This window comes from Mustela lutreola, chromosome X (assembly GCF_030435805.1).
Source record: "Mustela lutreola isolate mMusLut2 chromosome X, mMusLut2.pri, whole genome shotgun sequence".
NCBI lineage: Eukaryota > Metazoa > Chordata > Mammalia > Carnivora > Mustelidae > Mustela > Mustela lutreola.
Window position 1 is genome coordinate 81,252,300 of NC_081308.1, and position 22,438 is coordinate 81,274,737.

The following is a 22,438-nucleotide window of genomic DNA, read 5'->3' on the forward strand; positions in this document are numbered from 1 at the left end:
TGGACATCAGAAGAAAGCAGTAGTGGCAATCCTTATATCAGATCAAGTAGATTTGAAGCCAAAAACTATAGTAAGATATGAGGAAGGACACTATATCATACTCAAAGGGTCTGTCCAACAAGAAGATCTAACAATTTTAAATGTCTATGCCCCCAACGTGGGAGCAGCCAACTATATAAAACAATTAATAACAAAATCAAAGAAACACATCAACAATAACACAATAATATTAGGGGACTTTAATACTCCCCTCACTGAAATGGACAATCATCCAAGCAAAAGATCCACAAGGAAATAAAGGCCTGAAATGACACACTGGACCAGATGGACATCACAGATATATTCAGAACATTTCATCCCAAAGCAACAGAATACACATTCTTATCTACTGCGCATGGAATATTCTCCAGAATAGATCACATCTCGGTCCTAAATCAGGTCTCAACCAGTATCAAAGATTGGGATCATTCCCTGCATATTTTCAGACCACAATGCTCTGAAGCTAGAACTCAACTACAAGAGGAAGTTTGGAAAGAACTCAAATACATGGAGACTAAACAGCATTCTTCTAAGGAATGAATGGGTCAACCAGGAAATTAAAGAAGAATTGAAAAAAATCAGGAAACAAATGATAATGAAAACCCAATGATTCAAAATCTGTGGGACACAACAAAGGCAGTCCTGAGAGGAAAATATATAGTGGTACAAGCCTTTCTCAAGAAACAAGAAAGGTCTCAGTTACACAACCTAACCCTACACCTAAAGGAGCTGGAGAAAGAACAAGAAAGAAACCCTAAACTCAGCAGGAGAAGAGAAATCATGAAGATCAGAGCAGAAATCAATGAAATAGAAAACAAAAAAACAATAGAACAAATCAACAAAACTAGGAGCTGGTTCTTTGAAAGAATTAATAAAATTGATAAGCCCCTGGCCAGACTTATCAAGAAGAAAAGGGAAAGGACCCAAATAAATAAAATCATGAATGAAAGAGGAGAGATCACAGCTAACACCAAAGAAATACAGACCATTATAAGAACAAACTATGAGCAACTCTACGCCAACAAATTTGACTATCTGAAAGAAATGGATGCATTCCTAGAAACATATAAACTACCATAATTGAACCAGGAAGTAATAGAAAGCCTGAACAGACCCATAACCAGTAAGGAGATTTAAACAGTCATTGAAAATCTCCAAACAAACAAAAGCCCAGAACCAGATGGCTTCCCGGGGGAATTCTACCAAACATTTAAAGAAGAACTAATTCCTATTCTCCTGAAACTTCCAAAAAATAGAAATGGAAGGAAAACTTCCAAACTCAGTTTATGAGGCCAGGATGACCTTGATCCCAAAACCAGACAAGGAGCCCATCAAAAAAGAAAGCTATAGACCAATATCCTTGATGAACACAGATGTGAAAATTCTCACCAAAATACTAGCCAATAGGATCCAACAGTACATTAAAAGGATTATTCACCACGACCATGTGGGATTTATTCCAGGGCTGCAAGGTTGGTTCAACATCCGCATATCAATCAGTGTGATACAACATATCAATAAAAACAAAGAACAAGAACCATATGATACTCTCAATAGATTTTGAAAAAGCATTTGACAAAGTACAGCATCACTTCCTGATCAATACTCTTCAAAGTGTAGGGATAGAGGGCACATACCTCAATATTACCAAAGCCATCTATGAAAAACCCACCGCAAATATCATTCTCAATTGAGAAAAAATGAAAGCTTTTCCAGTAAGGTCAGGAACACGGCAGGGATGTCTATTATCACCACTGCTATTCAACATAGTACTAGAAGTCCTAGCCTCAGCAATCAGACAACAAAAGCAAATTAAAGGCATCCAGATCAGCAAAGAAGAAATCAAACTATCACTCTTCACAGATGATATGATACTCTATGTGGAAAACCCAAAAGACTCCACTCCAAAACTGCCAGAACTTGTACAGGAATTCAGTGAAGTGTCAGGATATAAAATCAATGCACAGAAACCAGTTGCATTTCTCTACAACAACAACAAGACAGAAGAAAGAGAAATTAAGGAGTCAATTCCATTTACAATTGCACCCAAAACCGTAAGATACCTAGGAATAAACCTAACCAAAGAGGCACAGAATCTATACTCAGAAAACTATAAAGTACTCATGAAAGAAATTGAGGAAGACACAAAGAAATGGAAAAATGTTCCATGCTCCTGGATTGGAAGAATAAATATTGTGAAAATGTCTATGCTACCTAAAGCAATCTACACATAATGCAATTCCTATCAAAGTACCATCCATCTTTTTCAAAGAAATGGAACAAATAATCCCAGAATTTATATGTAATCAGCAAAGACCTCGAATAGCCAAAGGAATATTGAAAATGAAAGCGAAAGTTGGTGGCATCACAATTCCGGACTTCAAGCTCTATTACAAAGCTGTCATCATCAAGACAGCATGGTACTGGCACAAAAACAGACCCATAGATCAATGGAACAGAATAGAGAGCCCAGAAATAGACTCTCAACTCTATGGTCACCTAATCTTCGACAAAGCGTGAAAGAATGTCCAATGGAAAAAAGACAGCCTCTTCAATAAATGGTGTTGGGAACATTGGACAGCCACATGCAGAAAAATGAAATTGGACCATTTCCTTACACCACAAACGAAAATAGACTCAAAATGGATGAAGGACCTCAATGTGAGAAAGGGATCCATCCAAATCCTTGAGGAGAACACAGGCAGCAACCTTTTCGACCTCAACCACAGCAACATCTTCCTAGGAACATCGCCAAAGGCAAGGGAAGCAAGGGCAAAAATGAACTATTGGGATTTTATCAAGATCAAAAGCTTTTGCACAGCAAAGGAAACAGTTAACAAAACCAAGAGACAACTGAAAGAATGGGAGAAGATATTTGCAAATGACATATCAAATAAAGAACTAGTGTTCAAAATCTATAAAAAACTTAGCAAACTCAATACCCAAAGAACAAATAATCCAATCAAGAAATGGGCAGAGGACATGAATAGACATTTCTGCAAAGAAGACATCCAGATGGCCAACAGACATATGAAAAAGTGCTCCATATCACTCGGCATCAGGGAAATACAAATCAAAACCACAATGAGATATCACCTCACACCAGTCAGAATGGCTAAAATTAACAAGTCAGGAAATGACAGATGCTGGCGAGGATGTGAAGAAAGGGGAACCCTCCTACACTGTTGGTGGGAATGCATGCTGGTGCAACCTCTCTGGAAAACAACATGGAGGTTCCTCAAAATGTTGAAAATAGAACTACCCTATGACCCAGCAATAGCACTACTGGGTATTTACCCTAAAGATACAAACGTAGTGATTGGAAGGGGCATGTGCACTCGAATGTTTATAGCAGCAATGTCCACAATAGCCAAACTACGGAAATAACCTAGATGTCCATCAACAGATGAATGGATAAAGAAGAAGTGGTATATAAACACAATGGAATACTATGCAGCAAGCAAAATAAATGAAATCTTGCCATTTGCAACAACATGGATGGAACTAGAGCGTATTATGCTTAGTGAAATAAGTCAAACAGAGAAAGACAACTATCATATGATCTCCCTGATATGAGGAAGTGGTGATGCAACATGGGGGCTTAAGGGGGTAGGAGAAGAATAAATGAAACAAAATGGGATTGGGAGGGAAATAAACCATAAGTGACTCTTAATCTCACAAAACAAACTGAGGGTTGCTGGGGGGAGGGGGGTTGGGAGAAGGTGGTGGGATTATGGACATTGGGGAGGGTATGTGCTTTGGTGAGTGCTGTAAAGTGTGTAAACTTGGCCATTCACAGACCTGTACCCCTGGGGATAAAAATATATTATACGTTCATAAAAAATTTTTTAAAAAATGGATGAAGCATGAGTGCTACCTTTAAGTATTCACAGCTTCATGGGGAAGGCCGATATATACACAATATAAATGTGGTGATATATCCGTGTAGAAAATGCTGGAAAACAACTAGCTGCCTAATGAATTTGAGAAATTTTTCGTAGTGAAAGTGGCATTTGAGTTGTGTTTCGAGTTATGTTTTGATGAACAGTAGTTTACTTAGCGGATACTTAGAGAACAGGAGGAATAAACATTTCAATTAAAGGGAATGGTAAATACATGCAATGGAAGTAGGGAAGGAGACAGTGACAATAATGCAAAGTTTGTTGGAGCCAGCGGAGGTTTTTACGTAGAGAATTACATGACTACAAACACACACACACATACACACACATATGCAAAAGGGGTTGAGGCTGTAAATACCAGATTTGGAAGGCATCTGTATGTATAGGGTTATAGAAACCTTGGGATTACCCAGGAAGAGTAGGTCCAGTTAGAGGTAAATAGGCCAAGAATAGAGTATTTGGGAATTACAGTATTTAAGAGGCAAATAAAGGAATCAGCAAAGGACACTGAGGGGAAAATGGTTAGAAAGGGAAGAAGAGAAAGCAGCAAAAAGTAACACCTGGAAGACTGAGGGTGGGGAGAATTTTAGAATGGAGAAAGTTAGCAGGGTCATATTCTGCAGGAAGTTAAGTAACTGAAAATAGACCAGTGGGTTTGTCAACTAGCAGGTGACAGTTGACCTTTTCCCAAGCAGTTTCAGTAGAACAGTGAAGTCAGGAGCAAGGTTCTAATGGATTAAAAAGTGAAGAATATCCTGTGTACCTTAAATGCTCGGGTTTAAAGGAAAGAAAAGTAAAGAGTGGAAAGATAAATTGTGTCTCTTCTATAGACTCTAACAGGAAACTCTAGACACTTACAAGGGTCTTGAATGGTGTTGCCAATCATAAATTAATATGTCTAGTTTCACTTATAAATATGTGGCCCTTTCCCTCTTAATTCAGTTGTATTTTTTTTTAATTTTTTATTTTTTATAAACATATATTTTTATCCCCAGAGGTACAGGTCTGTGGATCACCAGGTTTACACACTTCACAGCACTCACCAAAGCACATACCCTCCCCAATGTCCATAATCCCACCCCCTTCTCCCTAACCCCCTCCCCCCAGCAACCCTCAGTTTGTTTTGTGAGATCAAGAGTCACTTATGGTTTGTCTCCCTCCCAATCCCATCTTGTTTCATTTATTCTTCTCCTACCCACTTAAGCCCCCATGTTGCATCACCACTTCCTCATATCAGGGAGATCATATGATAGTTGTCTTTCTCTGCTTGACTTATTTCGCTAAGCATGATACGCTCTAGTTCCATCCATGTTGTCGCAAATGGCAAGATTTCATTTCTTTTGATGGCTGCATAGTATTCCATTGTGTATATATACCACATCTTCTTGATCCATTCATCTGTTGATGGACATCTAGGTTCTTTCCATAGTTTGGCTATTGTAGAAAAGAGAAAGGACCCAAATAAATAAAATCATGAATGAAAGAGGAGAGATCACAACTAACACCAAAGAAATACAAACTATTATAAGAACATACTATGAGCAACTCTACGGCAATAAATTTGACAATCTGGAAGAAATGGATGCATTCCTAGAAACATATAAACTACCACAACTGAACCAGGAAGAAAGAGAAAGCCTGAACAGACCCATAACCAGTAAGGAGATTGAAACAGTCATTAAAAATCTCCAAACAAACAAAAGCCCAGGGCCAGACGGCTTCCCGGGGGAATTCTACCAAACATTTAAAGAAGAACTAATTCCTATTCTCCTGAAACTGTTCCAAAAAATAGAAATGGAAGGAAAACTTCCAAACTCATTTTATGAGGCCAGGATCACCTTGATCCCCAAACCAGACAAGGATCCCACCAAAAAAGAGAGCTATAGACCGATATCCTTGATGAACACAGATGCGAAAATACTCAACAAAATACTAGCCAATAGGATTCAACAGTACATTAAAAAGATCATTCACCATGACCAAGTGGGATTTATTCCAGGGCTGCAAGGTTGGTTCAACATCCGCAAATCAGTCAATGTGATACAACACATCAATAAAAGAAAGAACAAGAACCATATGATACTCTCAATAGATGCTGAAAAAGCATTTGACAAAGTACAGCATCCCTTCCTGATCAAAACTCTTCAAAGTGTAGGGATAGAGGGCACATACCTCAATATCATCAAAGCCATCTATGAAAAACCCACTGCAAATATCATTCTCAATGGAGAAAAACTGAAAGCTTTTCCGCTAAGGTCAGCAACACGGCAGGGATGTCCATTATCACCACTGCTATTCAACATTGTACTAGAGGTCCTAGCCTCAGCAATCAGACAACAAAAGGAAATTAAAGGCATCCAAATCGGCAAAGAAGAAGTCAAATTATCACTCTTCGCAGATGATATGATACTCTATGTGGAAAACCCAAAAGACTCCACTCCAAAACTGCTAGAACTTATACAGGAATTCAGTAAAGTGTCAGGATATAAAATCAATGCACAGAAATCAGTTGCATTTCTCTACACCAACAGCAAGACAGAAGAAAGAGATATTAAGGAGTCAATCCCATTTACAATTGCATCCAAAACCATAAGATACCTAGGAATAAACCTAACCAAAGAGACACAGAATCTATACTCAGAAAACTATAAAGTACTCATGAAAGAAATTGAGGAAGACACAAAGAAATGGAAAAATGTTCCATGCTCCTGGATTGGAAGAATAAATATTGTGAAAATGTCTATGCTACCTAAAGCAATCTACACATTTAATGCAATTCCTATCAAAGTACCATCCATCTTTTTCAAAGAAATGGAACAAATAATGCTAAAATTTATATGGAACCAGAAAAGACCTCGAATAGCCAAAGGGATATTGAAAAAGAAAGCCAACGTTGGTGGCATCACAATTCCGGATTTCAAGCTCTATTACAAAGCTGTCATCATTAAGACAGCATGGTACTGGCACAAAAACAGACCCATAGATCAATGGAACAGAATAGAGAGCCCAGAAATAGACCCTCAAATCTATGGTCAACTAATCTTCGACAAAGCAGGAAAGAATGTCCAATGGAAAAAAGACAGCCTCTTCAATAAATGGTGCTGGGAAAATTGGACAGCCACATGCAGAAAAATGAAATTGGACCATTTCCTTACACCACACACAAAAATAGACTCAAAATGGATGAAGGACCTCAATGTGCGAAAGGAATCCATCAAAATCCTTGAGGAGAACACGGGCAGCAACCTCTTCGACCTCTGCCGCAGCAACATCTTCCTAGGAACAATGCAAAAGGCAAGGGAAGCAAAGGAAAAAATGAACTATTGGGATTTCATCAAGATCAAAAGCTTTTGCCCAGCAAAGGAAACAGTTAACAAAAACAAAAGACAACTGACAGAATGGGAGAAGATATTTGCAAACAACATATCAGATAAATGACTAGTGTCCAGAATCTATAAAGAACTTAGCAAACTCAACACTCAAAGAATAAATTCAGTTGTATTTTGCATATACTATGTGACATAGTCAAAATACTTCAGCATGCCAGTGCTTTAGAAAGTTAACAAAGCACTTTCTCATCTATTGTGTGATATGATTCATAGTCATCTAATGCAGAGAGAATAATCTCATAAGTTAAAATGACAGGTATTTTTGGCCTCATACAGAGAGAATAGATGGGGTATTAAAGAAAGATACTCGAGTTAACTGGGTAGAAGCTGGGGGAGACATGGGGAAGGAGACAAAAAGGATGAGGCCTTCTTCAGAAAAGCTTTTTTGACTTTTAAATTAACTGGTTTTCAAGCGGTGAAAGTCAGGAATGGGTGGGTCATAATTTATATGTGATTTTCTTGAGATGAGGAAAGGAGGTGGTGAGGAAGTAGCAAATCAAAAATCCTTAGTGTTCTCAGTAATGTTAGTTAGCTTGGTTACCTCTTGGTGATAACTACAAGGTAAATACTAGGAATCTTGGAGAACTGTTCAACATTCAAGTCACATCTAAAAATACAACAATGGGGGAGCATCTGGGTAGCTCAGTGGGTTAAAGGCTCTGCCTTCGGCTCAAGTCATGATCCCCCGGTACTGGAATGGAGCCCCACATCGGGCTCTCTGCTCAGCAGGGAACCTGCTTCCCTTCCTCTTTCTCTGCCACTCTGCCTACCTGTGTTCTCTGTCAAATAAATGTATAAAAAACTTAAAAAAAAAAAACAACTTAAAAAAAAATACAATGATGGGTAAGATAATCCAGGGAAAATAGAGCAGGGAGCAAAATACAGAAGGAACCCTGGAGAGAACAAATATTTTTGGCACTAGTTCTAACCCCTGGCTACACAGTGGGCTCACTTTGAGAGACTTATAAAATATAGCTACATCCAGTTCCTCTCTGAACTAATTCAATCCAATTCTGTAGAGTCAGAGCCTGGGCAGTAGTATGTTTTAAAAGTTATCAAGGTGATTTTAATGTGCCACAAAAGTCGAAAACCACCAATTTATGGGACTAGCTTAGAAGCTGGAACACATGAAAAAGAGCAGGAAGAAGTTGGTTATGGAGCTGTGAGGAGGAAAAAAGCAATTGTGGTATTACTTTTTGAAGAGAAAGTGCCAAATAGCATCAGATATAGCCAATAGAAACAATAAAATAAGGATTGGAAAGGATCCATTGGATTTAATTATTAGGAATTCATTGGTAACTTTACGAAACTAGTTTTAGGAGTGTGTTTAGGGGGTTGAGGTGAGAAAGGATAGAAGCCAGATTGCATTGAGTTCTAGAATACTGTTAATTTTTAAAACTATTTAATTTAGTGTTTTCTTCTTTTTCATCACTAAATATGAATTTTATGACAAAGCATATACCTATATTAGTTACATAATTTGGGGATTTTGTTTTCTCTTTATTTGTGAAAATTAAATTTTGCTTTTGGGACAGACGTACATATGTATTGATTAAGAAGATCTAAGTTTGCTTTAGGGAAGCTGGAAACAGAAAATTACTATGTGGTCTACCTTTGATTATTCTTTGACAACCAGAGAACAAATTGAACACAGACCACTTGTGCTCTATTTATATGCAAAATCATTTTAAGCAAGCACTGATGATGTTCTCTATAGAAATTTCAATCACTGTTGCTTGTCTTTTATCCTACACAATATAATCAGCTCTACTGCACATTTCTTCATCCGTGATCTCTGCAGCCCAGTAGGAGATAAGGTCAATTTCAGTTGATTTTTTTAATGAGAATATGAATTTAGCAGGCTTCCTTTATATACTGGAGTGTGGGATAAGTTAGGATAAGTGATTGTTAGGCAGCAATAAATTTTTCTTAGTAGTTTAAATTCCATGTCAAAAATTTACAGACATGCTAATGTTAGTAGTTAAGCTCACATAATCACCTGCTTATTTACAAACCCTCAATTTGGGAATACATGGTTGGGAACCTATATGTCAGATGCATGAGACCACTAGAATATGAGCAGACATTGTGCATTTATAACTACATTAACTGACAAGGTATTCATCAGACTGTAATAGTACCTTAAATTTTCTGGAAAACTAACTACTTTCAAAATGAAAAGAGAATAGTTGTTTTAATTGGTGGTTGTGATTATGAGCTCATGTCTCTCATATGGACTCAGGAAGGAGTACATTACTGTGTTTTCCTAAACAGGGATAAGAACTTGTAAACTGTCCAGCTAAATTCCATCTGCTGCCCCAGTGGCCAAAGGCAGCTTGATTCACCTGGAAATGAATGTACTCTCTACCCATCTTTTATTTTTTTTTGAAACCTTTGGACACATCTCTTTTGTGTATTACAATTTCAACCTAACTCCTGGTAGTTCTTTTCCTTGTGTCCATTAAAATGAGAAGAGTAGAAGGTAAAGGAAGAAAGGAAAAGAGCAGTGGGTATCTTAAGCTCCTTAGTACTATTATTAGATTCTATTATTCGTTGGTATTCATTGCATTTGCAAAAACATGAGCTGTGAAACCTTGAACCTAATATAGTGTTTCACCTATTCCAGGAAACCTTGTAAGGTTATGCTCAGTGTCAACGTTCTTAAAAATATAGATGATACAAAGTGTTAAAATACTACAAGGATTATATCTGTGTTTCACTGTTAAAAGATTATGATTTATTTTTAGCACCTAGCATATAACTCAGTATAGTACATGCTCTTGATACCTGCTTGTTGGATATTTCACAATTATTTAAAAAAAAATTAATCTACATTAGATCCTTTTCAGTATATTATACCTGAAGCTGTCTCTCAAGTTTGAAATTTAGGAGATGAAATAAATAGAAATTTCATTCTACATCACTGTAAATGGTATTCCATTAATGCTAAGTTTATTTTATGGGAAAACTCAAATGTCCTAGGCATGTTACCTTCACATGACCTTTCTACTAGTAATGTTAGGCTTGACAAGTAAAGAAAAATTCTGAGTTTATATAAAAAACAAAATATAACTCTATGTCATTACTTTTATTCTTATATCCATCATGCTTGCATTTGACTGCCACCTTTTTGTCATTCTCAACCCAAATCACAATATGTTCTACGCCTAATGCTTAAAGGGCAAAATACCCAAGTACTACAAGAGAAAATACAAGAAAAACAGAGCCTTTTGTTCAAGTTTTACATGTCTTCTCATCAGTCTTTGTAAATATGCTCTATAAGACGGGAGGTAGACAGAAGTTAGTGAAATTCTTTAGAATAAATGTAACTAATTAATTGCTTTTCCAGCTTTCTCACAGATTTACCCAGAAGAACAGGTCTTCTGAAGTTTAAGATTTTTATCTAGTGTGTATGAGTATTCTAAGGGATTGAACTGTTGTTTGAGGGAACTCTAGAATCTAGGGTGATATTTTCCATTTCCACTTGGGAAGGTTTAAGCTTGAGATTTCTAAGGGTTATTGGTCTATTGTTTGTCTGGCATAGATGTAGTATATAGCAAGCAGTACAGTACTTTGTGGGCAATGAACAGGGTTTTTTTTTTTTTATTTCATACATTATTCAAAACTCTGCAGTGATTTCAGAAAGTCAGTGTATATACCAGACACAAAGAAATGAAAACACAAAAACAAGGATATGATTTTCATACTGTTTGGAAAGTTTATACTATTGTATATGGATTTCATCTTTATTGAAAGTTATAATGGCTGTTATATTTTTAGCAGACTTACCACTGTTAATCAAATGTGTGCATGTCTATCTTGTTAATAAACTAATTACCGTTAAATATTTGGAGCTAATCTCTGAAGAGAAGTTTATATCAAGAAAGATAAGCAGTCTGACTTTGTGGATAATCCACTGCTTATTTTAGTCATATTTGTGACATCATTTCAGTTGTCTATATCAGTACTACTTTAAGTGCCAGAGGTAATGAAAGATTTTTTTTTAAAGTTCTTTTTAAAGAAATTTTCTTTTTTTAAAAAAAGATTTTATTTATTTATCAGATAGAGATCACAAGTAGGCAGAGAGGCAGGCAGAGAGAGAGACAGGGAAGCAGGCTCCCTGCTGAGCAGAGAGCCCGATGTGGGGCTTGATCCCAGGATCCTGGGATCATGACCTGACCTTAAGGCAGAGGCTTTAACCCACTGAGCCACCCAAGCGCCCCTAAAGAAATTTTCTAATATGAAGTTTTCATTTTATGGTCCAAAATTAAGTGAACTCTCACTTGTAGAGAACATTAAAACAAGTTTACTTAGTAGTCCTAAAAATCCACAGCATGAAGGCACCAAGATGACCATCCTTTGTAAATGGGATAATGGTCCAATGCAGAAAATAAATTTAGAAATAAAATTACATCATAATGAGTTTCTAGGAAATTATTAGAGGATGTTTTCAATATTGAATTCAGGTAGAATTAGATTAGAAAAGACAAATGTGAAGAAAAACATCATATCTTGCCATTTGAATTTTTTTTTTCAGTTGCCACAAATAGTATTGATTGCTTTGCATGGTTCATTTAGAACTTCCTGGCAGAGGAAAATGCAAAGCACTGAAAAAGGATTATGGTCAAGCTGAATGCTGTCCACACAGACTCTATGCATTATAGATTATCCTTGTGCTTCCAATTTCTTAACTTCTTCCTTACGTACCATGTTTTGTGGTCCTGGGTCCTTTGTACACCACTTTCCTCACTTCCTTTCTGCTGCTTTAGAATTGTGTTTTATCTTTTTACTTCCCTTACAACATTGTTTCCCACTGCCATTGTCCCAATCTGATATTCCACATATTAGTCGTGAGGAAGAAAAACTTGACAGAAAAAATGAGGAAATATAATTCTGTCAGCATTCTTTGAAGTCTGTCTTACTTAAGTCTCACCATTCTATCCCTTTTAGGAAAACAAACAAGATGATAATATTAATGAATAAATTCTCTCTTACTTTATGTAAAATTGTTCAGGTCTTGGTGTCAGGAAGGAGTCAATGAAGGATATTTCAAAGGGACAGAGAAAAGTTTCCAGATGGATTATTGGTTCCCAGACTTTTTAGGATTATAATGTCATCACTGCTGGAATTTATAAGTACTCCTGGTAGTGAGTAAAGCATGAAGCAGAAGATGAATCTTTTGTATACTTATAAAGATTATTTTATCAAGTAGTACAGACAGTTGTGAAATGACTGCATGATTTTTGTGCTCTCAGAACATACACACTCTGGAAAGAAAAAAACATTAAAGGGGAAAATACCTTTTCATACAAGTTCCTCCGACCACAGTGGGCAGTCGATTACAGCCTTAAGTTATAAACGTATTCAATGAAAAGGAAAAAGTGGGATTTCAGTAAGTAGAGTAGTTTAGTAGTGTTAAGACTTTACAAAAATTTTTGCTCTCCACATACATTCAAATAATGTATTAGATTTTACTCTAACAGGTCATAATGAAGTTCTTCTACACTAAGGAGAAATCTTTATAATTAGGCATGTAAAACAAAATATTTTTTAAAAGCACTTGTCTTATAAACTACTTGATATGTTAATTTTTCTCTAACATCTTGAAAACATGTAGCTCTGTTCATTCATTTTTTTTTTTTTAACTTGGAGACGAACTTCAGTAAAAGTGAGACTCTGCAGTGTGTATACTTACCTGTTTTTCCAAATCAAAGCATGGCCCTTAGAAAGTAGCATTTTTTATCAATCCTTTTTTATAAGATTTTATTTATTTGAGAGAGAGAGAGAGAGAGAGCACTAGTGCAAAGGAGGAGCAGAGAGAGGGGGAGAAGCAGACTCCCCACAAAGCAGGGAGACCCTGCAGGGGGTCCCCTTGATCCCCCATGTGGGGCTTGATTCCAGGACTTTGGGATCATGACCCAAGCCTAAGGCAGATGCTTAACTGACTGAGCCACCCAGGTGCCCCATGATATTTTTTAAAGATTTTATTTATTTATTTGACAGAGAGACACAGTGAGAGAGGGAACACAAGTAGGGGGAGTGGGAGAGGGAGAAGCAGGCTTCCCACCAAGCAAGGAGCCCGATTCGGGGCTTGACCCCAGGACCCTGGACCATGACCTGAGCCAAAGGCAGATGCTTAACGACTCAGCCACCAAGGTGTCCTCAATCATGATTTTTAATCAAGTCATCTGAAAGCTCTATTATTATGCATTAGGCATGACTTTTTAAACTACTACTTCCATTCTTGGCCATCAGATATATTTTGTTCTCCTAGTTGATTTGGCTATAAAAGTTAAATATGGCAAAGTTGTCTTTAAAAATTGGAGGGGTGCCTGGGTGTCTCAGTCAATTAAGTGTCTGCCTTCAGCTGGGGTTATCCCAGGGTCCTGGGATCAAGCCCCAGGTTGGGCTTGGCGGGGAGCCCGTTTCTTCCTCTCCCTCTGCCTGCCTCTACCCCTGCTTGTGCTCTGTCTCTGTCAAATAAATAAATAAATAGATCTTTAAAAATAATTAAATAAACTTGGAAAATAAGCTCAGTTTTGAAGTATGGTTTCCTTTGCCTTCTTTCCTGTGTTCTGTAACATGTGGAATTTGTCTTGGCATAGTTGAAGGTAAAAAGGGTAGTGGTTGGGTAGAATTCATCATAGAATTCTATTTCCTGTGTATCCAAACCTGCTTTTATACCAATTAGCTATGACCTTTAATTTTAGCCTTAGGGCATGTGATTATTAGAGGGAACCATTTCTGAAATATTTTCTTTCTAATATTAGTTTAAGCAAATTTCCTTGCAGTGCTAACTCTTTTTTCATGTTTTTTTTCCCTCCATGTGCTGCTGCTTTCCACTAAGCTGCTAAATCTTTTGCAGAGGCATTAAAGGCAGTGTTTCTAGAAATGTGAATAGCTTGTGCCCTTTTCTGAGTGTCCTACTTCAGAAATACTGCAGCTGCAGTGGTAATATGTGCCTTCATTTCTTCCCATTTCTCTCTGCAGGGAAGTTCCTGCCTTAAGGTAGACCCAAGCTCTTTTATTCTTGGGATTTTTCTCCTAAATGATACGAATGCTTCAGTCATGTTTTCTAAAGCATGTTGTTTCTTTGTTCACTTCTTCTACATTGGTTGACTCTGTAGCTTGTAGGAGTAATGGGGAGTGGGAGAGAGTATAAATGAATAATTACAAATCTATCTTTTCTATTAGGAAAACAACCCAAAGCAAGGGCTGTATGAATATAGTCACAGTAACATGACTTTAGAGATGACACACAGTGCATTTGTTACCTGTGTATGTGATACAAGGAATATCTCTACAGGTCATAGATGTCAGAAATGTAGCTAAAATGAAAACAAGCCCCTGGTACATTTTCCATGATACTTTGTCATAGGACTACATTGCTTCACATGAAAAGCTCTTAATTTGACTTGCATTTGTGGCAGAGAGTAAAAGGATTTAGCTGAGTTACGTTGTTTAGCCCGCTCCCTCCAGTGTATTTTTTTTATGTAATTCTACCACTTTCCTTTTCCATCCACTTGTCATTTTGTTTTCAATCTGAATGTCACACTGTTTATGAAATGGTCACTGCTTTTGAAGTTCATTCTGTAGAGCTCTAAGTTTTACTGAGAAGAAAATAGTTGTCACAAATTTGCATGCCATCCTTGTGCAGGGACCATGCTAGTTTTCTCTGTATCATTCTAGTTTTAGTATATGTGCTGCCAAAGTGAGCATGATAATTAAAAAAAAGAGTTATTGAACAAATTAGTTAAATCAAATAATAGAACGCAAACTTGACTTATTCAACTTTGATATCTACTTTGAATCTTTTGTGCCTGCTGTCCTCCTGAAAGCTGCTACTACTTGTTTAATTTAAATAGGAGAGAACAAAACAGAGATAGTAGAATATTACTTCTTTTCACTGACTTTAAATTAATTTTAGATGACACAGAACTACATCTTCATTATTAAACAGAGAAATTCATTATATACTCCAAAGTGTTCTATTATTTTAACTCCTTTAATAATGTCAGGATTCTGCATCAGAAGAACAAGGAAACTAATATTTTCTTAGGGTATAAATCTTTTTCTTTCTAAACCAACAAAGTTAAAACTTATTTTTTCTCATGTTTATGACTCTTCTCTGGCTAATTGAAACAATTCATATGAATAATTTATATTACTGACTATCTTGCCCCTTAAACATTCATGGAAGGAAAAATAAAGTTTTAAAATAAAAAGAAATAAGCCTGCTTTGAAAAGATTATATCTCATTAACAGTTTTTGTTATTTATATTTTCCTAAATAAGCTAATTTTGAGATATATAAATGCATTAAGTTGGTGATGACTCTTGATTTTTACTGCTATTTGTACCCAGCTGTGTCAACTGTACAAACGATAAAATAATCATTAAAGGACTGATGGCTTAATATAATAGCTGTTGTGCTGTAAATGTCTTTTATGCTTTGATAATGAACTGTCTCTTTCGCCTTGGTATCTACTTTTCAAAAATCTATTACCCATTCCTGATACTATTTAACTGGAGCTATTAGTCCTTTGACAGTACTGCATGCTATTGACAGTATCTTTTAATTTGCTTAATTTTCTGACATTTTCTATGTTAATTTTTTGACTTTGGGATTTTTAAATGCCAGATTTGTGCTTAAAATAGAAAACCCCCCCACTAATAAGATTTAGGCATATCACCTAAGTACTACAGATGTAGTACTTATCCCAGATATAATAGGGGGAGATAAAGAAAGGATCATAGATAATAAATTTGCCCTGCTTTCTCCACAAAGATATTACTGCAAGCTTTAAGTCTCAGCTTTTATTGATAATATAAATACGAGTTATGTAAGGAAAGCTTATACCTATTTATAATAGCATTCAAATCTGGTTTTAGTAATTGCTTTAGGCCAGACCACTCCATAAACAGTCCCAAGGCAATTTGAAAATAGGTATTTGTTCAATAATCTTTTTTATTGCGTATGCATTTTATTTTATGACTTTTGTAATTAAAGTAATAAAATTCAATAGTATTTCCTGGTTAACTAGCAGGTAAACAACTTTGTACAATATGAATGTATTTTATCTCATGAAACAATGGATGGTCATTCAAAAGGAAGATTGTTAGGAGAGGATAGGAAAAGGTAGTATTTTCCATTGGTGATCAGGCTTGTAACAAAACAATTCCTACTATAATCCTAGAGAATTTCATCTGACTAAATCTCCACTCAAATGACAAGCATGGAATGAGGGCTATAGTCAGAGGAACAAAGGATGGGAGGACCTATATCTGAATGAGTGCCCCCGTAGTTCTCTTTAGAGGGACCCATTATGCCCTCCATTGGCACGTCTCACCATTGCTTGTGAAAATACTTGGCATTGAATTATAGTGTAGGTCTTACATTGTACTTGCTAAAATTGCTTATGCAATTTCAATTGGCTGTGGTATTTATCATGTTCTGTCCTCAGCATTATGTAGCATGATTAAGCCTATAATGCAGCTGCTTTGTGTATGTGTGTATGCTTATCAAGTGAATGTTCTGTATTGCGCAAATACTAGTTAAAGTTTCTAGAGTGCTGAGGTGTCTAGATGAAGGATAGTAAGTCTTAGGCTTAAAAAACAGACTTTTGTGCTGTTCTTCAGGATCAGAATTGGTTATATATATATGGGTATATATATCTATCTATTGGTGAACAAAATAAATCTGTCTTCAGTGTTAATAGAAGTTGCACATGGGTATCAAGAAGTAAAAATCTTCTAAGATAATTATAAAATCATGTTGTATAGCTCAGTTTTTACAATGGTTCAAATATGGGGGCATTTGTTTATGCCATGAATTAGTATATATACAATTTTTAACCTACAACACCCTTAAAAATGGCTTTAGAAGTACAAACTTGGTTGGTTTCTTTTAAAGTAGGTAGAGGTCTGGAGGATGAATATTAATTATAAAAACCTCTGAAAATTAGACTTGGTAAAATGAGCTATGTCATATGAAACAGCTCCTGCTTTCATTGATCTGCTCTATTGTTTTTTTAAATTTCTATATCATTTATTTCTGCCCCACACTTTATTATTCCCTTCTTCTTCTGTCTTTAGGCTTCTTTTGTTTTTCTTTTCTAGCTCCTTTAGGTGCGAGGTTAGGTTGTTTATTTGAAATTTTTTTTGAGATAGGCCTGTATTGCTATATACTGCTCTCTTAGAACTGCTTCTGTTGCTTCCAAAATATTTTGGACCATTGTGTTTTCAATTTCAATTTTTACCTTGTATTCCTTTAATTTTCTGTGATTTTCTGGTTGACCTATCCATTGTTTAACTTCCATATATTCGTGGTCTTTCCGAATTTTTTCTTGTGCTTAACTTTTGGTTTCATAGCATTGTGGTCAGAAAAGGTGCATGGTATTATTTCAATCTCTTTGTATTTGTTGAGGGCTACTTGTGACCTAATATGTGATCTATTCTGAATAATGTCCCATGTGCATTTGAAAAACCTGTGTATTCTGCTGTTTTAGGATGGAATGTTCTTAAAGTATCTGTTAATTCTATCTGGTCAAGTGTGTTATTCAGAGCTATTGTTTCCTTCTTTCTTTCCTGTTTGAAAGATTTATTTATTCATTTGAGAGAAACAGAGAGAGCAAGTGAGGGGAGGGACAGAGGAAGAGAGAAATCATCTGCAAGTCATGGATCCTGACTCAGGGCTTAATTTCACAACACTAAGATCACAACCTGAGCTGAAACCCAAGAGTCAGGTGCTTAATACCCTGCACCACCTAGCCACTCATCCTTGTTAATTATCTATTTAGATGATCTGTCCATTGATGTAAGTGGGGTGTTAAAGTCCCCTACTCTTCTATTATTATCAATGAGTTCCTTTATGTTTGTAATTATTTTATATATTGGGTGGTCCCAGGCTGGGTGCATAAATAGTTATAATTGTTAGATCTTCTTGTTGGATTGTCCCCTTTATTATAATATAGTGCCCTTCTTCATCTCTTTTTACAGTCTTTGTTTTCAAGTCTAGTTTATCTGATGTAAGTATTGCTATTTCAGCTTTCTTTTGACATCCATTTGTGTGATAAATATTTCTCCAACCTTCATTTTCATCTGCAGGTGTCTTGGGTCTAAAAAGAGTCTCTTGTAAGCAGCATGGAGATGGGTCTTTTTTTTTTTCCATTCTGACAGCCTATGCCTTTTGATTGGAATGTATAGTCATTTACATTCAGAGTAATTATTGATATGTATATATTTATTGCCATTTTTTTGGTTTTATCATTGTTTCTGGAGATTTTCTCTGATCTTTTCTAATCGTTGTCACATTTGGTCTCTCCTTTGCACCCAAGGAATCCCCTTCAATATTTCTTGGAGGACTAGTTTAGTAGTCATAAACTCCTTTAGTTTTTGTTTGTCTGGGAGACTCTATCTGTCCTACAATTCTAAATGACAGCCTTGCTGGGTAGACTATTCTTGGCTGCATATTTTTCCCATTCAGCGCTTTGAATAAATCATGCCACTCTCTCTGGCTTGCCAACTTTCTGTAAGGGTATCTGCAGTTAGCCTTATGGGTCTTCTCATATAAATTAGGCTTCTTTTGTCTTTTTCCCTTTAAGATTTTTTTTCTTTATCATTATAGCTTGCAAATTTAATTACAATATATCTTGGTATGGCCTGCATTTGTTGGTTTTGATGGGAGTTCTCTGTGCCTCCCAGATCTAAATGTCTGTTTCTTTCCCCAGATTTGGGAAGTTTTCAGCTGTCATTTCTTCAAATAAGTTTTCTACCCCTTTCTCTCTCTTATTCTGGGACTCCTATAATGCAAATGCCTTTGTGTGGTTTTGTTGTTGTTGTTGTTTTTACATTTGGTGGAGTCACTGAGTTCCCTAAGTCTGTCCTTCTGTTTCATAGTTCTTCTTTCTCTCTTTTGTTGAACTTCATAATTTCCATTATTTTGTCTTGTAGGTCACTAATTCATTACTTTGCTTCTTCCAGCCCAGTGTTCATTGAATCAAACCTGTTTCCTGTCTTGTTTATTTCATTTCTCATCTTTGATTGATTCTTTTTTATTTCTTTTGTCTCTGTGGTAAGGGTCTCACTGTTGTCTCTTTTTTATTCTTTTTTTTTTTTTTTTTAGATTTTATTTATTTATTTGACAGTGAGAGAGGGAATACAAGTGGGGGTTAGGAGGAAGGGAGAAGCAGGCTTCCTGCCAAGCAGGCATCCCAGTGCAGAGCTCAATCCCAGGACCCTGGGACCATGACCTGAGCCAAGGGCAGACACTTAATGACTGAGGCACCCAGGTGCCCCTCACTGATGTCTTCTATTCTTTTCTCAAGCCCATTGAGTATCCTTATGATTGTTACTTTAAATTCTCCATCAGGCATATTACTTATATCTGTTTCACTTAGATCTCTGGCTGTGGGCTTATAATCTTCTTTCATCTCGGATAAATTCCTCTTATCTTTGTGTTTTATGTAAGTCTCTGCCTTCTTTTTGTTAGAAAATCCGGTTATGTCTGCAGTCCTTCGATGTGGCCTCTTCTCTCCCTTTAGTTGTGGAATTTGTTCTGTCAGTCTTCAGGTTGATTTCTGGGATATTTAGCATTATTTGATAGTTATCTCACTGTGTTCATGGGACAAGACAAGCCCAGGATCCTCCTACTTTATTGCCATACTGGTTTTCTGGTGTTTTTTGTTTGTTTGTTTGTTTTGTTTTGTTTTGTTTTTCACCCTCAGTAAATATGACACAACACAATAATATTGAAGGGGTGGGTATGTTGAGACCCACCCACAGCAATAAAAAGTGATTGCTAATACGCTGATTCCAGTGAAGGAGATGAACTAATCATCAAAACAGATAACATCTTACAAAGAAAAAATATAGGATTCAAAACTAATTGCAACTGGTCTCAGCCAAGTAAAAAATATGTATGTAGTTGTTGAAAAAAATCAAAATGAAATACATCAAAATATTAAGTCCTTATAGCTATATCACAGTACTGTGGGTGCTTTTTAATTTCTTCCAACTTTTCATAACACTCTTTCATGACCATGTGCCAGTTATATCATCAGAATAAATAAAATAGGATTTAAAACATTTTTAAGATGAAAAGGAACTTTAAACACAGAGTAGTTCTCCTCTATTTAAAGAAAAAATAGACACACCTCAAGTATGCTCTGAGGACCTTGTTGGATTTAGAGAACAGCACAGTATTTGATGTTAATGATGATTATGTAAATCAGCAATGATGAATTTTCTGTAGATTTCCTTTTTGTATGCAGCAAAATGTGTATCTGTGAAACATTTCTATACAAATGGCTAAGATAAAATGTGTTAGTATTTAAAATTTATAAACACTCAGCTACCCAAATCAACTCATTCTCTGAGGTTTCTGGATAGTAGAAATTATATTTTAGCTTTTTCTATTTTAAAATGAAATTGATCTATAGCTATGTGTCCTATTAAATTATGCAATATTATTATATCTAAGCTTCCTCTCCTAAATAAGCATCCATAGCTATTTATTGAGACTTTATTTTCAAATGCCCATGGCAACAAATGCTTAAGTGACTGTCTTTGTTCTTCTGTAAATGGCCCAGTTAGATGTTAAAATATATCCTATTTTCCTCAAATGTGAGGCTTTTACTGTTCGATATTGTGTTTGTTGCTTGACCCTTGCTTTTTTGGACTTCCTTTGCACAAAGTAAGAGAAGAAATATTTACGTATTTCCCAACTTTTGCAGATTATGAAAATCAAATCATAAATTATTCAAGCTATTTTGAAAGCTTCCTGAGAAAAAGTATATAACATAAGGAATACAATATTTAGAATCATATCTCCTTGCTGGTTTTATTACAGTTGAAGCACACGGTTGCTATTTAATCCTCTCCTCTTAAAGATAAAATCGTACAATAACAACAAAACACAATAATGCTAACAGTGAATTCATTTCCTTGTGGAAAAATCTAAAGTAGTATATATTCATCTTTTATGTATGAATATGCTTGTAGCATTAATTGAGTCTTCATTACTGCTTAGCAATCTCCTTATCCATTGTTCACCAAATCACATGCCTTGGTAGTTATTTCAGATCTGTTCTATTCTCTCCAATCCCTCAAACTAAAACTCATTCCGAATAGGCTCAGTAAATTACCTTATGTTCCAAGCTCCCTCGTTTTCTTTCTGTACCCCTTCCTGAGGCCCATATTTTACTAGTCCTCTCACTCCTCTTATACCCTTCAGAATCATGCATCATGAGTTATCCTCTGTTTCTTTTTTCTTAATGTCTTGCTTTAAATTTATTTCTTTTTCCTACAGAAATGCTGAGGTCTTTCTTGTACTTTAAAAGCCAAGCTCAATGATAAATAAACCAAAAAATAAATAAATGAAAATAGGTCTCCAAGCTACTACCTTATGTCCAGCTGGGGAGAAATGACATGGCCACACCAAAGAGGAGATGCATATATATCTGTGTGTATGTACAATGTATGAATTTATATGCAGTGACACCCATAGAATAACCTTATGTGACCTACTGAGAACTTGCCTCTCCTGAGAGGTTGGTTTAATTGGAATTGCTTAATCCGTTATGAGGCCTTGATGGTCAGTCAGTCCTCTCTTCTCCTTAATCTTTATTGTGAAATTTCCAAATATATACAAAATAGAATAATATAATTAACCCAGCATCTAGCTTCAACAAGGATCAGTTCACTGTCAATCTTGTTCTGTCTGTACTCCCACCTTTGGATATTTTCAAACAAGTCCTAGACATTACATTTTTTCATCAGTAAATAATTCTATATGTATTCATAAAATAGTATTTTATATTAGTATATATAGTATTATTTCTAACATAACCAAATAATTCTATCATATCTTATTAAAAAAGTTTCATTACTAATGAATATCCAGTGTTCACATTTCATGGCCTACTGTGCCTTCTCTCTGCCTCCCGGCCCCAGTTTAAATCAAGAACTAACTAAAATTTATTTATTATTAGGTTACTGCCTATGTTCTCCTCTAGGATTCTGATGGATTCCTGCCTCACATTGAGGTCTTTTATCCATTTCAAGTTTACCACCTTACACCAGTTAGAATGGCCAAAATCAACAAGGAGGT

General features: G+C 35.9%; 1 protein-coding gene and 1 non-coding gene across 10 annotated transcripts in view; one reads left to right on the plus strand and one right to left on the minus strand.

Annotated features, from left to right (window-relative positions):
- Window positions 1–22,438, plus strand: part of DIAPH2 (diaphanous related formin 2) — a 1,001,991-nt gene that overhangs the window by 832,776 nt on the left and 146,777 nt on the right. The gene's annotated exons all lie outside the window — the stretch shown is intronic.
- LOC131822335 (U6 spliceosomal RNA) lies at window positions 14,943–15,049 on the minus strand. The gene has a single exon (XR_009350211.1). It is a non-coding gene; the product is annotated as a U6 spliceosomal RNA (small nuclear RNA).